The 13,771-nt window shown below is 56.9% G+C and overlaps 1 long non-coding RNA gene across 1 annotated transcript; it reads right to left on the reverse strand.

The window, feature by feature from the left end:
* Positions 1 to 6,412, reverse strand: LOC144379641 (uncharacterized). The gene is made up of 3 exons (XR_013442967.1): positions 6,325 to 6,412; positions 2,701 to 2,774; positions 1 to 107 (listed from the first exon to the last, which is right to left on the reverse strand). It is a non-coding gene; the product is annotated as an uncharacterized LOC144379641 (long non-coding RNA).
* Positions 6,413 to 13,771: the final 7,359 nt, after the last annotated feature.

Raw genomic sequence — 13,771 nt, forward strand, 5'->3', positions numbered from 1 at the left:
CGGGGGTGGACGCTCCAGTCCTGCGTCTTCTTTCCCACGTATCAGCGCACCCGGAGGACGGCTCACCTTCTCAGTGCTCCTAAAAGGCTCGGGATTAGCGCAGACCTCTAGAGAAAAAGGAAAAACCAGGTCTTGAGACTGCAATGTGCAGCCAGGAGAGGGCACATCCTGCATGCCGTGAGCAAAAGTCACACTCGGGTTAATGCCACCTGCCTCCCGGGGGGTCATGGAGTCGGGTGCCTGTGGGATCTGCCTCTGAGTGGGGGCCGTGCCCGCGTTTGGTACCTCTTCTGTTTCTAACTCACTAATACAGTGTCTCGGAGGTAAGCCAATGCCAGCCAATGTCGGGGAGCTCCCAGGCCAGAGCCCACACTCACGACCGCACCCAGAGGGCCGTCCCTCTCTCCTCCAGGGCTCAAGGCTTCCAAATCAGGGAAATGGGCACAAAACGGAGGGAACCACAGTCCCAAAGACCAGGCAGGGATCTGCTAGGCCAACGTGAAAACCAGTAAGATGCCCCAAAGTTTAAGAGCCGGGATGCTCCCACAGGAGGCCTCTGGATGTGTCCTGCCCAGCTCCCGGGGCCAGCCAGGCCAGCATCCACCTGCCTCGCCTGCTGGGAGCAGATGGAGCAAGCGTTAGAAAGAAGGCCACAGGCCACAGATGGAACCGCTCAGGCCAAGTCAGCAAACCAGGGCTTCATACGTAACCTAACTGCGCCTCCAGCCTCCTCCAAAAGCCGTCTTAACAGTCAGTCAGGAATTTCCGGGTCAGCATCAGTGATGTAATCTGTCACGAGGCCCCCTCAGCCCCCGCCAAAGGAAGATGAGGTGACCCAACTAATGAGACCCCCTGCCCTTCCCCTAAGGGAAGGTGACCTTGCCTGGAACAATCCTCGCTTGTCCTTTGCTAATAATTTCCTTGTCCCACCATCCTTCCTATAAAAATCTCCCATTTTGCACTATGCCTGAGAGCATATCTCCTCTTGCTGGATGGGATGTTGCCAGAGTCATGAATTGCTTAACAAAGCCAATTAGATCTTCACACTTACTCGGTGGAACTTCTTTTTTAAGCCATCTCTGCGCCCAACGCGGGGCTCGAACTCGCGACCCCGAGATCAAGAGTCACACGCTCCACCGACTGAGCCAACCAGGCACCCTGGAGTTTTGATTTTTAACCCAAGAATTGCACACGGTTTAACACCATTGAAGCTGATGCCAGGTTCAAGGGTGTTTGCGATGCCATTTTCTCTAGTCCTGCAGATGCTTGGAAACGTCCACAATCAAAAGCTAAAGGAAGTATTTCTACGGAGCCCTGGCCCATCGCAGAGCCTGGGACCCTGTACCTGGAGACACGCAGCCCCCAGAGCAGGTCCCCAGAGCAGGACCGGGATGTCGGGTGGAAGGGAGGGCGTGCTCTGGGTTGGTTTCCCTCTGGGCCCCTCCAACACCCAGCCCCTGGCTTCCATCAGCCGCGTCACCACTGGACGCAGGAAGCCAAGCTGTGGGTGCTGACGCCTAGCCACCAGAGCCCGCCGTCCCCAGCGCCGTCCCCAGCGCTGTCCCCAGCGCCGCCCAGGCAGTAACACTGGCCTTCAACCTCCCCAACCTCCCAGGACGACATCCAGTCTGATTTAAATATTTTGAGTCAACACCACTATTTACTATCAAGACTCCAGTGGATTTGACCCTCATGCTAGTAAAAGGCGACCCAAATTAACCTACAAGCCATGTTCCTGAGGCTTCTTAAAAATTCACTGAGTGAGGGGCGCCTGGGTGGCTCGGTCGTTAAGCGTCTGCCTTCAGCTCAGGTCATGATCCCAGGGTCCTGGGATCGAGCCCCGCATCGGGCTCCCTGCTCCGTGAGAAGCCTCCTTCTCCCTCTCCCACTCCCCCTGCTTGTGTTCCCTCTCTCGCTGTCTCTCTCTGTCAAATAAATAAAATCCATTCCCCACGATCTTCACATAAGAATCACGAGGGTTAGTTTTGTGTTGGGTTCAGTATGGATGCCAGAGCCCTGCTCCTGCCAACACACACACCGGGTACATCCACCTTGCTAGTATTTAAAGCTCCTCATTTCTGCCAAGGGCATGGCCCGAGTGGAGAACTCAAATATTCCTTCGACCTAAAGTAACACTGGAAATTAAGTTTCAAGCAACCGTTTAAGATTTTTATTTTAAAATATTAATAATGGAAGTATCGTCCTGTGTTAGCACGGGGGAAACCCCAGCACTGTGGCCATGAAGCATCCCCCCGCCGCTAGCCTGGGTACCCCCATCACGTGGCTCTACGGGATCCCCCCGCAGACTCCGTGGTTCTCAAGGTACAGCCCCTGGACCGGCAGCAGCCCCCTCCCAGACCCCCGGAGGCAGAATGTCCGGGGCAGGCCCCATAATCTGGTTTCAATGAGCCCCCCAGTGAGTCTGATGCCCTCGAGTTTGGAGATCCCAGGAGAGGTGCGTAAGGAAGGGTCTGGGTCCAGACAGCAGTTCCGAAGCCCGAAGTGTCCCTGACTGGCAAGCTCGGGGCAAGCAGCCTTGTGTCTTTTATTCCATACTTCCTCACCAGAAACGGGGCTAGGACGGCCCCTCCCTGGAGGTGCGGGCTGGGGTGGACTCAGGGCTGTGGCCTTCGCTGGGATCCCCGCACAAGGAGCCCCAGTCAGCGGCTCTGGCCCCAGCTCCCCTTCCCGGGCCCTTACCGACTGGCACTCCATCAGAGGCTCTTGGGGGCGCGGCGCCACGGGAGGACCAGAAGCAGGCGGCCCAGACGCACCTAATGGGGTGGGAACGAACAAAGGGGTGCTGCATTCAATAACAGTTTTATTCACAGACAGCCTGTGCCCTCTCTTCCGTCCATATCTGTACTTTGTGCCCAAACGAACGAAGGACGCAGTTGGCTGCACACTGACGGAAAGTTCCTTCTATGGTTTTTTGACTGTGTTTTCCAAGTGTGGGGCCTGGTCTCAAACCGTGACTTGAAACAGATTGCTCATCTTACTATTAAAACTGACCCTCCCAGGTGCCTGGGGGGGTCAGTTAAGTGTCTGCCTTCAGCTCAGGTCATGATCCCAGGGTCCTGGGATCGAGTCCCGCATCGGGCTCCCTGCTCAGCGGGGAGTCTGCTTCTCCCTCTGCCCCTTCCCCCCACTCATGCTCTCTCTCTCTCTCTCTCTCTCTCTCTCTCGCAAAAATAAGTAAAATCTTAAAAAATAAAAATTAAATAAAAAATAAAATAAAACAGCCTCCCTCCCTCCCTCCCTCCCTGCTCCCTCCAGCTTCAGCACTGAGGAGCAGAGAGCAGAGCAGGTCAGGCCCGTGGCCCCCCTGCCCGCCGCACCTCCCCTGTCCCCAGGCCACCTTCCTTCCCCTCTGCATGGACCTGACCCACCATGGACTAGAAGGGCCCGGGCCAGCGGGGATGAGACTATGCACCGCGTGATAGTCGCGAAGCCCGCGCCAGTGTGTCCCTCCCGTGTAATCCCCACCGTGGACCAGGGAGGGAGAGTGCAGGTACGTTTTAAGGTGAGATCGGGGCGGCTGTGGAAGACAGGCAGCTCCGCTCAGCCACACCGCCTTTAAACGTGATGCCTCCAGACACAACAATTCACTGCAGTCTCCCACGTTCCCAGAGGGGACAGAGGGGACGCCTGCAGAGCTCAGGACACAGCTCCAGCGGCCCCGTGTACAGCGGTGCACAGCGGTGCACGTTCCTCTGCTGGGAGGCCCAGTGGGGGGGGGCCCACTGGCCATTCCCCTACATGCTGTGGCCTCTCAGGGCCAGGGGCACCCGCATCTGCGTCCACGGGGCCGCTGGCCTTCCAGAAAGATCCATGTGCAGTGAATCAAATAGCCCTGAACTGAGGTGCAGGGACTGGGGTCTTGACCAGACATGGCGTGCCATTCGGGGATGCTACCCAGGCCCGCCCCCACCTCCAGGGCTCCATGCATCTGCACTGCAGGTGTTAATCCTGTTCCTGAGGCTGGGGCTCGCCTCCCCGTGAGAACACGTGCAGACTGCAGCGAGCGGTTTCTTACCTCTCTGTGCGCCTGCGAAGCGAGGAGGGTATATACACTTTAAGCAAGGACTTCTGCAAAGGGAAGACTATTTTTACGAAACCAGCTTCTTGATGCAATGACCAGGTAGCTGCCAGCAGAGGGCAGACGAGGACCCTTTATGGAGCCGGGCGGGGGTGGGGGGGACCGGGGAGTTCTGACAAATGGGGACGGTCCGGGCTGAGGGCCTCTGTTCAGCTGCTGAATGAGTCACCCCAAGGGTTTCCTGCCCACCCCTGACCACACCTATCTCCCACAGGCCAGGGAACTGAGAAAAGGAAAAAGCAGAAACGAGACTGTTTGGAACGGTGCACATCCTACGGCAAAACTAGAGGGACTTCTGCGAGGACGGGGGGCAGATCAGACAGGGAAGGCCCCACGGGACCTCTACCCACTGCAGGCGCCTGCCCCCCACGCAGATGGAATCAGTTAGTGGCTTTCTTTACGAAACGGCTATCGAAGCTCCTCACGAGGAGCCACCAAGACCCCACGAGCACCAAGAATGAGAGCTTCCACCCCAGAGCTGGGCCGGGTGGCCGAGCCCAGGACCCCACGGGGGCTCTGACTCTGACTGCACCACCCCCACCTGCCTGGCCTCTCTCCGCGGGCGGGGGCGAGGGCGGGAGAGGCACAGGGACTCACAGAAGGTGGTATGGGGGACATTTCTGCTGATCAGCTCTATCAAGGAAAACCTACACATGCCCAAAACTGTAAGACCCCCAATGTGAACAGACGCAGCAGGGAGGAGAGCAGGAACCCCCCCATGTGAACAGATGCAAGGGGGGGGCCGGGAGATCAGGGACCGCCCCATGTGAAGAGGCACCAGGGGGAAGAGCAGGACCCCCATGTGAACAGACATACCAGGCGGGAGATGAGAGACCCCCCCATGTGAACAGAGGCACCAGGGGGAAGAGCAGGACCCCCCTGCCATGTGAACAGACGCACACCAGGGGGGAGAGCAGGACCCCCCATGTGAACAGACATACCAAGCGGGAGATGAGAGACCCCCCGCCATGTGAACAGACGCACACCAGGGGGGAGAGCAGGAACCCCCATGTGAACAGACATACCAGGCGGGAGATGCCAGACCCCCCGCCATGTGAACAGATGCACCAGGGGGGAGAGCAGGACCCCCTGCCATGTGAACAGATGCACACCAGGGGGGAGAGCAGGACCCCCCATGTGAACAGACACACCAGGCGGGAGATGACAGACCCCCCCATGTGAACAGATGCACCAGGGGGGAGAGCAGGACCCCCTGCCATGTGAACAGACGCACACCAGGGGGGAGAGCAGGACCCCCTGCCATGTGAACAGACACACACCAGGGGGGAGAGCAGGACCCCCCATGTGAACAGACACACCAGGCGGGAGATGACAGACCCCCCCATGTGAACAGATGCACCAGGGGGGAGAGCAGGACCCCCTGCCATGTGAACAGACGCACACCAGGGGGGAGAGCAGGACCCCCCATGTGAACAGACACACCAGGCGGGAGATGACAGACCCCCCGCCATGTGAACAGATGCACCAGGGGGGAGAGCAGGGACCCCCCCATGTGAACAGATGCACCGGGGGGAGAGCAGAGACCCCCCCCAACATGTGAACAGATGCACCTGGCGGAAGAACAGAGGAATCTGCATCTGGCCAGGCCCTGGGGGGAAACTGCCCAGAAGCGCTATCTATCTGCTTTGCCTTTAGCTCTTTCCCCGTGTTTGTTCCTTGGGTGGCTGGGCTAGGAGTCTGTGCCCCGGGAACGCCCCCTGCTAAGGTCCTTCAACAGGATCAACCCCCCACCACCTCCTGGGCAAGAGTCGCCGTCACAGAATCCTCAGAGGCCGTGGATGTCCGGTGCCTCCGGGTGGTTTCCAAGGGAGGGACCGTGCCCGTGAGCCCTGTGGCTGTAAGGGGACCGCGGGTCCTATGAGGAAGAACTCGGGACTGCGAGGGGGCAGAGATCACGCGCACACGGCACAGTTTCACACACTCACAGAACACATGCACACTCACAGACACGAGCACACACACACAAGCACAGGTGTGTAATCACACCCGTGTGCACACTCACAAACAGGCCAGCGCACACCCAGACACACAGCACACACTCATGATGGATACACAGAAGCACAACACACACAGGCAAACACACATGGGCAAATACACAAACACGTTAAGCCTAACTCCGTGAAATACTCCTTTTGAAAGAAAAAGTCCCAAGTGCACCCTTTAAAATACAGCTTATCAAAGTCCCTGAGACCAGCGCCGCTCACCTCTCCGGATCATCAGAAACGCCTTTCAGGGATCCCTGGGCCCTCGGGACCGAGGTCCTTCCCGGTGTCACTGGGTCCGGGCTCTGGCCGCAGCAGTCAGCCCGCTGGCTTCCCCCTGCGTCCCCTGGAAGACAGTGGTCGGGGGGAGCTTATGCTCATACCCGGACACCCGTCCCACATGGGGGAGCGGAAACCCTGCCAATAATATGCTCCCCACCGAAAAGCTTGCTTCCCTAATACTTTCACAGAAAGCTTCTCTTATTAAGTGCAGGGGTCTCTGTGAGTCGGTCTGAACCGGGCCGGCACTCCAGGGGAAGAGGGCGTCTGGCGGCGGAGAGTCAGAGAAACCCCAGCACCCACGACAGACACCATGTCAGGGAGGAGGACTGACGGGGGACCGTGGCCCCTCGGCGCCACCCTGTCCCTGCTCCCACCTGCGCCCCACCGCTGCTCACCATTCCCGGGGCTAGCCTCGGGATAAAAGTCTCTCTTCTTCATCTATTTGTCAATTTCCTTAATTCTTTATGTTGACATTCTAATTGAATAGGGATTTTACAAAAGTGAGTTTTATTTCGTGTTTTCCCTAGAAAACTAGACCACTTTTCTGTCTGCTCCAGGAGTGTTTATGGGTGCGCAAGGCCCTGGAGAAGATGGGGTGCCACGTGGGGGCACGCTTGGTGGCAGAAGCTGGTTCCCAGGTGGGGAGGGTGGGAGGGTCCCGGGAGGAAGACTAAGGAGGTTACCAGTTCCTGGAGCAGATTTCTGGCAGTCCTGTGATTTCTAGAGTGTTGCTGGGGCCCTACGATCGGGCAGGTGAGTACATAGGGCCTGGAGCCCCTGCTGGGTTCAGGGCCTGCATGCCCGCCCCCCGGCCTCCCCAGCGCCTCCAGCCCCCTTTGGCTCTTCCCTGCGGGGAAACTGTACTTTCCAGCTTTACCACTAAAGGCTTTCAAATGAACTGTGCACACAGGAAGGATCCACTGCAATCAAATACCCACCGAGCTGGCAAACAAAGCCCTTCTCCAAAGCTCTGCAGCTGTCACCTTCCTGGGGGGATATGAAGGCTCACCTCCACCACCCCGAGCTGGCATTAGGCAATGCGCTCCTGGGTGTTCCCTCCTGGGCGGGCCCCGGGGTCCGGGGTTGAAGCTCCCCATATGCTGGGACACAGTAAGGAGCCAAGCAGTGACCCACGGAGAGAGGAAATGTCCCTGCGCCGTCCCACACGCCGTAGCCGCCTGGGGCTGAGTTTCATTAAAATAAGATTCCATGTCTCCATCACGTTCGCCACGTTTCAAGGGTCAGTGTGGGACACAGAACATTCTGGGTGCCAGGAGACCCTGCAACCGGTGGGGGCTGTGGGCCAGGCCGCCCCGGGAACAGGAAGCGTGAGGACGCAGGGACGCCACGGAGGTGAGGGTGGCCCGCTCTGCAGCAGATGGGACAATGTCATAGGAGCTTTTAGGACAGATGCTCCGGATGGAATCAGTTAGTGGCTTTAAGAAACGGACATCGAAGCTCCTCACGAGGAGCCGCCACGACTCCGCCAGGAAGTCACCTACCTTCCTGGAGGCTTCCCCCCACAACTTCCCTGCACCAGGACTGAACCCCTGGGAGAACCTTCCAGAAAGCAAAGTACCCAATGCAGCCTTCCAATCTTCTGTGGTTTTTGCTAAATTTCAATGAATAAAAGCCACCTATTTAGAATTTTTTAAACTACAAATTCCGTATTTGGGATTTAATGCCCAGTGCACAAGGGCAGCATGGTCCACACACCGTCCACCTCAGTGCAGATCCGGGTTCTGCTGTGACAGCAGGACTCCCTACCCCCTCCCTGCCCCTGGATGGAGTTTGCTGGGCTCACACCTGGCACATTACTCCTACCCTCATGTGCCTTCTGCTCCCAGTGGCCGCACCCGCGGGCATGCACACATTCACTGTCCTCTTTAGATGCCCCAAGCCCCCCCCCACCAGCACACAGCAACAGAGCGGGGGGTGGATTCAGTAATTGTGTTGCAGGAAAGGTGAGGGGAGCTGCTAAGACGTTGGTAGATGGAGACTTACCTTCCCTTGAGCTGACCCCAGGAAAGGGCTGCAGCAAGAAGAGCAGGGGCAGGACTCGCAGGAGCACCCTCCAGCCCGGACCCCCCCAGACCGCTCCCATGGGGCCTCCTGCTCGCACCCCAAACCGTGGCAGGCACCCACAATGGGCCTGTATCGCCGGACAGCTCTCCCCTGTCCCAGCAGCAGAGGGCCTGGCCCTCAGCACCTTGCCCATCGGCCAATAGGGAGCTTGCTAGGTGGGGGAACTAGGGTGTCACCCACCCATTCCCCGCCCCCCCCACCGCCGCCCTCCCCCCACCGAGGCCTAGGGGCATCCGCCCCTCAGAGGAGCCGTCCTACCTGGTGTGAACGTGCAGCGGAAAGTGTAGGTCCAGCCAGGGAGGCGCCGTATAAAGTGGGTGAGGGTGACAGCGAGGGGGCGCCCTGCATTCCCAGCAGAGGCCAGGACAGGACGCTGGCAAAGCCCTTTTCCAGGTACGAGAAACATCTACTCCTGCCGCTAGAAGAGCGACCGTCCTACACACTCCAACACTCGCTGAGTCAGTACGGCACCTGTCCCTCTAGGATCTCCTCTTCTCCCCACGGGCTTCAAAAGAAAATTAAATATCCATAAACCAGTATTTAAACACCCTCATAAGTGATCAAGCCCAAATGCCTGGGGCGCTCTGGTCACCCGGGGCGGTAGGGCTGCCAACCTGACGGCCTGATCTGGTTCCTAATTGTTCTCCCTCCTTCTCCCTCTACTACCCCCTCCCTCTTCCCCCTCTCCACCTCCTTTCTGCCCTCTTCCCTCTCCTATCCCCTCCCTCCCACCTCTTCCCTCTTCTACTCCCCCTTATCCCTCCCCCTCCCTCTACCTCCCGCCTTTCCCTCTCCTACCCCCTCCCTCCTCCCTCTTCTTCCCACTCCCTCCATCTACCTCTTCTCTCCCCCCTCTTCCCTCTACCTCCTCCCTCCCTTCTTCTCTTCCACCTGCCTCCCTTCTCCTCTCCCTCTCTACCTCTTCTTCCCCTCCTCTTCCTTCTCATCCCCCCTCCCTCCCTCCCCATCCTCCCTCTTCTACCCCCTCCCTTTCCCCTCTCTATCTCTTCTCTCCCCCCTCCCTACTCTCCCCTCCCACCCCCCCTTCTCCCCCACCCCCCCTTACCCTCTCCTTCTCTGCAAAGTCACAGGGACACTGACAGGACACAGATCATCACAGAAGTCATTATTCAGCACTGAAGACTTCAGTGATCACTTTGATTTTTCTTACAAAATACATTATGAGCAGGAAAATAACATAAGCACTTTTGCATTCACCTTGTTCCAAGGCAGTCATTAAGAGAAGCAAAACACACAGATTGGGGGGATTTCGTAGGGTCCACAATACACACCGAGCAGGGTAGGACTGCCGGTGGCACCCCCGTCCTGCGTGGGCCCTGCCCGCTGGTCTCTTTTTCCCTTCGACCTTCTATCTGGAGTAGCTTCTCCCTGAAATCTACACCCATCAAAGCTATTGTTCCAGATAACCGATATATTATAAAATAGAAATAAGATCATCTTTGGAAGCCTTTGCTATGTCCGACCACCCAGGCCACGTGATGTAGGTCAAACACTGCGTGTGCTCCTTCAAGGGGCTTCAGTTCACGCCCCTGTCCCGGGCCCCCTGGGCAGGGGCCCCTCTACGCTTCTGGAAGCTCCTGCACAGCCGAGAGCCACCACTGACTCTCCAGGTCACTTCAGACGTGTCCCCTATGAAGGGAGGTCCCCTGCGTCCCCAGGAGCAGTTGAGCCACCAAACACCCCCCAAAGCACCCTGAGCGTGATGTGACAAGCCGGCACACTCCAGACATTGGTGGAGCCCGAGCCGCAGGATCTGCGCCAGGGCGTTAAGGTGAGCAGGGGGCACGGCCCCGCCTCCTTGCAGGCTTGCCCCCAGTGAGAGGAGCAAGACAAAGGGACAAAAGCAGGAGGGGACGCCCTCGCCCCAGTCCCACTGTCACCCTCCCCGCTCCTCCTGCTGGCTGAGGGTGGGGAAGCCCCCACCCAGCAAACCAGACCTGGGGTTTCCCTCCCTAAGGAGGACGGAGGGGTTCTGGCCCCCCTCTGCTAGGAGGGCAGCCCTGTGGTCAGGGTGTGCTGGGAAGCGCTGACCAGACCCTCCTGGGCGCCACCGGGAGGACCAGTCTGGGTTCTGGTTTCTAACCCTCCTCCACCACTCAGAAAATGCCTGAGGGCTGCACTCCCCTTCAACCCCACAGAGGCGGCCTCTCTGAGATGCTAAGCCCGGGTCGGACGGGACGGGGTTGCAGAGCCGGGGTTTCCCTATGTCTCCCTGCGTCTCCCCGGGTCTCTGATGGAACCAGGGCTCGCTCGGCAGGGCTCGGGGAGGGGGCCCCATCCCCGTGCTCCCAGGGGTCTTCCCTCCAGGCATTACAGATGTGCGAAGCACCCCCCCAGCCCAGTAGCCTGGGCCCCAGCGACTGTCATGCTCTCCTCACCAGGCACCCAGCTAGCCCCGGGTTGGCTCCTTCGCAGGCCGAGACGCAATCATTCTGCAGCGCACCGTTACCTCGTTGATGCACGACTCAGCGACTCAGCGCTGTGACCCTCCTGTGATTTCAACACGACTCGGGAAAGTTTACTTTTCTACTCAGGAAAGGACATGCGTGAAGATGAAGAGTCTCAAGGCCAATGGTGAGGAAACTGCCTTTGCCAGTGATTACGGACTGCATTCAGATAACAAATACTATGACTCAGTCCCTAAAAATAATTTATTTTTTTGTAACAAAACCGATTGTAAGAGTTTCAGAAGATACTTAAGTTTACAAAGACTGAAATGAAACATTCACAAATAATCAGGTTTAAGCGCTGGTGTATATTTTTCCAACCTTTTTCTATCACACACACACGTGATCATTCTCAGAACCGGAATCCGACGGTAACACACCCGAACCACACATCATAAACACTGAGCCACATCAGTACACTGTTTCTGTAATGTTACTTTCAGAGCAGGAAATACCGGCATGCGACAGACTAACAAATCCCCTAGGGATTCATACTTAGGATACTTCAGGATTTTTTAGTACAAGAATACTAGAACACCCTTGATTATAATCTCTGTGGAAATTCCTATAATCAGAAGTATTGGGTTGAAGGGCACACCAGACTTTTTAAGGCTTTCCACACCCAGTCAATACCCAACCGGACCCCAGGGTGTCTGTGGGGTTAATGTAGCCTCTCATCCCATCTGGACAGACTTCCCGCCTCCTGGCTCAAGGAGGACACTGAGAAACTGAAAAACCCACAGGAGCTCGGGCTTTCTTTCAGACCCCCCACTGGAATCCACATTCAAGGACACAATTGTGTTTTTTCAAAATGCAGCTGTGCCCATTGGGCGACATCCACCAAGAACAGGAATGCCACTCAGCGCCTTCACCACCTGGACAGAACCACGCTTCCAGCCCAGGAAAACACGGAGGCCAAGTGCCATGGTCGCTGGAGTAGGTCTTTACCGGGCCCGGGGGGACCCGGGAGGAGGGTGACGAGGCACCGGGTCAGGGATTCTTAAGCACGTCTGAGCCTGAGCACCGGGGACAGCCCCATACAGTCACAGCCAGCAGAGCGTGTCTCTAAAGTGCAGGATGCGGGCGAGAGACCTCGGCCCTGGGAGGCGTTAGTCTTGAAAACACGTTACCTGTTCAAATTATACTCATGTGTCTAAGCTGAGCTAACAGACCTTCACCGTGGTACACTGCTCAGTAGAGCAGCACGGTGGCTCCCCTAAGCCCGTGGCGGGGGGCCATCCTCGGTCAAGGCTCCAAGAGGCAGAGGCCCAGGCCAGCATGAAGCAGGGAGTGCTGCCGAGAAGCAGAAACAGACCCCCCACACCCTGACCCCCAAGGACGGCCTGCGTGGCCATGCGCACATGGAAACCCGGGCTATCCCTAAAACCATCACAATCAGGTATTGTTTAAACAAACACTACATAAATCAGAGGAAAATTACATGTAGTTTTAGGACATTTTAGAAATTGAAAGCGAAGCTGCTTTACTATAGCAGAGTTATAACGAAGATCCTCTTCCCAGACTCATGAAATGATGGGTGGACACTGAGTCTGAAACGCAGGACTCATTATTCCGGCCACGCAGCGGAGCCTGGAGGAGAGGGTTACTGATCAAGTCAGATGCCTGGATCCTAGTCCCATCCCTGCCACGGGCCGTGTGGCCCCGGGCAGGCCACGAAATCCACTCTGCCAAATAAAGAATCCATGTTGCAGAATCTCAAGTATCTGTGCAACTCTGGCTGGACAGACCCGGCCCACAACACCGGACGCGCAAGGACAGGATGCCAAAAATACGCACGCTACGCGCTGGGGCAGAGAACCGAGACACGCCGCGCCAGACAGGCAGAGAGGTGGGCCATTTTACCACTAACTTATACTAAAACCAGTGTTTTATTTCATTATACATTAAACATCATTTAAATAATCAGAAGGAACCAATTTCCCGGATTGGTAACGGACTACTACATTTTCTTTAACCAAAAAAAAAAAAAAAAATTTATAAACTATTTTCAGACCTTGCTTCATTGAACATCATGACTTCTAAGTTTTACCGCTGCAGCCAAAGAGAGGACAGAGGCTTGACAATTAAAACGGTATGCTGGCTTTCAAGAGTTACCTGAACAAATATTGTATCTTATGTGAACTCCCGTTGATAAGCATCCGAAGATGGGCTCAAATACTGGTTCTGGTTTGACCACGTACTCAGAAAAGGCCACGAAAGAATCTTCCACTTGTGCAGATTTCCCCCTTCTTCCTCTTACCCTAGGCCACGGCCTCACTGCTCGGCTCTGTCACGGGACTTAAGACACTGTTCACAGTGTCCATCCACAGGGCAGAGGAGACTCCCCCACCCTGGGATGTGATGGGACAGGCCGTGGGCGATGAGAAAGCAGACCCAGCAGAGCTCAGGCCGGCTCGCAGACAGACACACAGACGTGGTCTCAGCCCTGAACACAGAGCTCTTCTCTGTCTAAATGCACGGGTGTGCTTTCCAGAATGACCGAGCGCTGCACGTGGAAGACAGGGGTGGTAAGGACCGTAACTGGGGACCCACACGGGTTTCAGGAACCCTGGCAGGTCCGGCAGCTGAGCCCAGGGGCTCTGGCCTTCCCGTGCCACAGTCGGACACCCCTGGACAGCCCCCTGCTGCTCTGGGTGACCTCTGCGTGCCCAAGGCAGCGGGAGGGCAGCCCTGGCCAGTTATCAGGCTCCGAGGAGCAGAGCCAGAGTTGGGCAGTGTCTGGGAGCCTCAACCTACCTGAAGTCTGGATAAATACCTGCTTTTGTCCCCATTTTCCATTTCTTGACAATAAAACAGACACGAGAACAAAGAAG

Source organism: Halichoerus grypus, chromosome 12 (genome assembly GCF_964656455.1).
Source record: "Halichoerus grypus chromosome 12, mHalGry1.hap1.1, whole genome shotgun sequence".
Classification (NCBI taxonomy): domain Eukaryota; kingdom Metazoa; phylum Chordata; class Mammalia; order Carnivora; family Phocidae; genus Halichoerus; species Halichoerus grypus.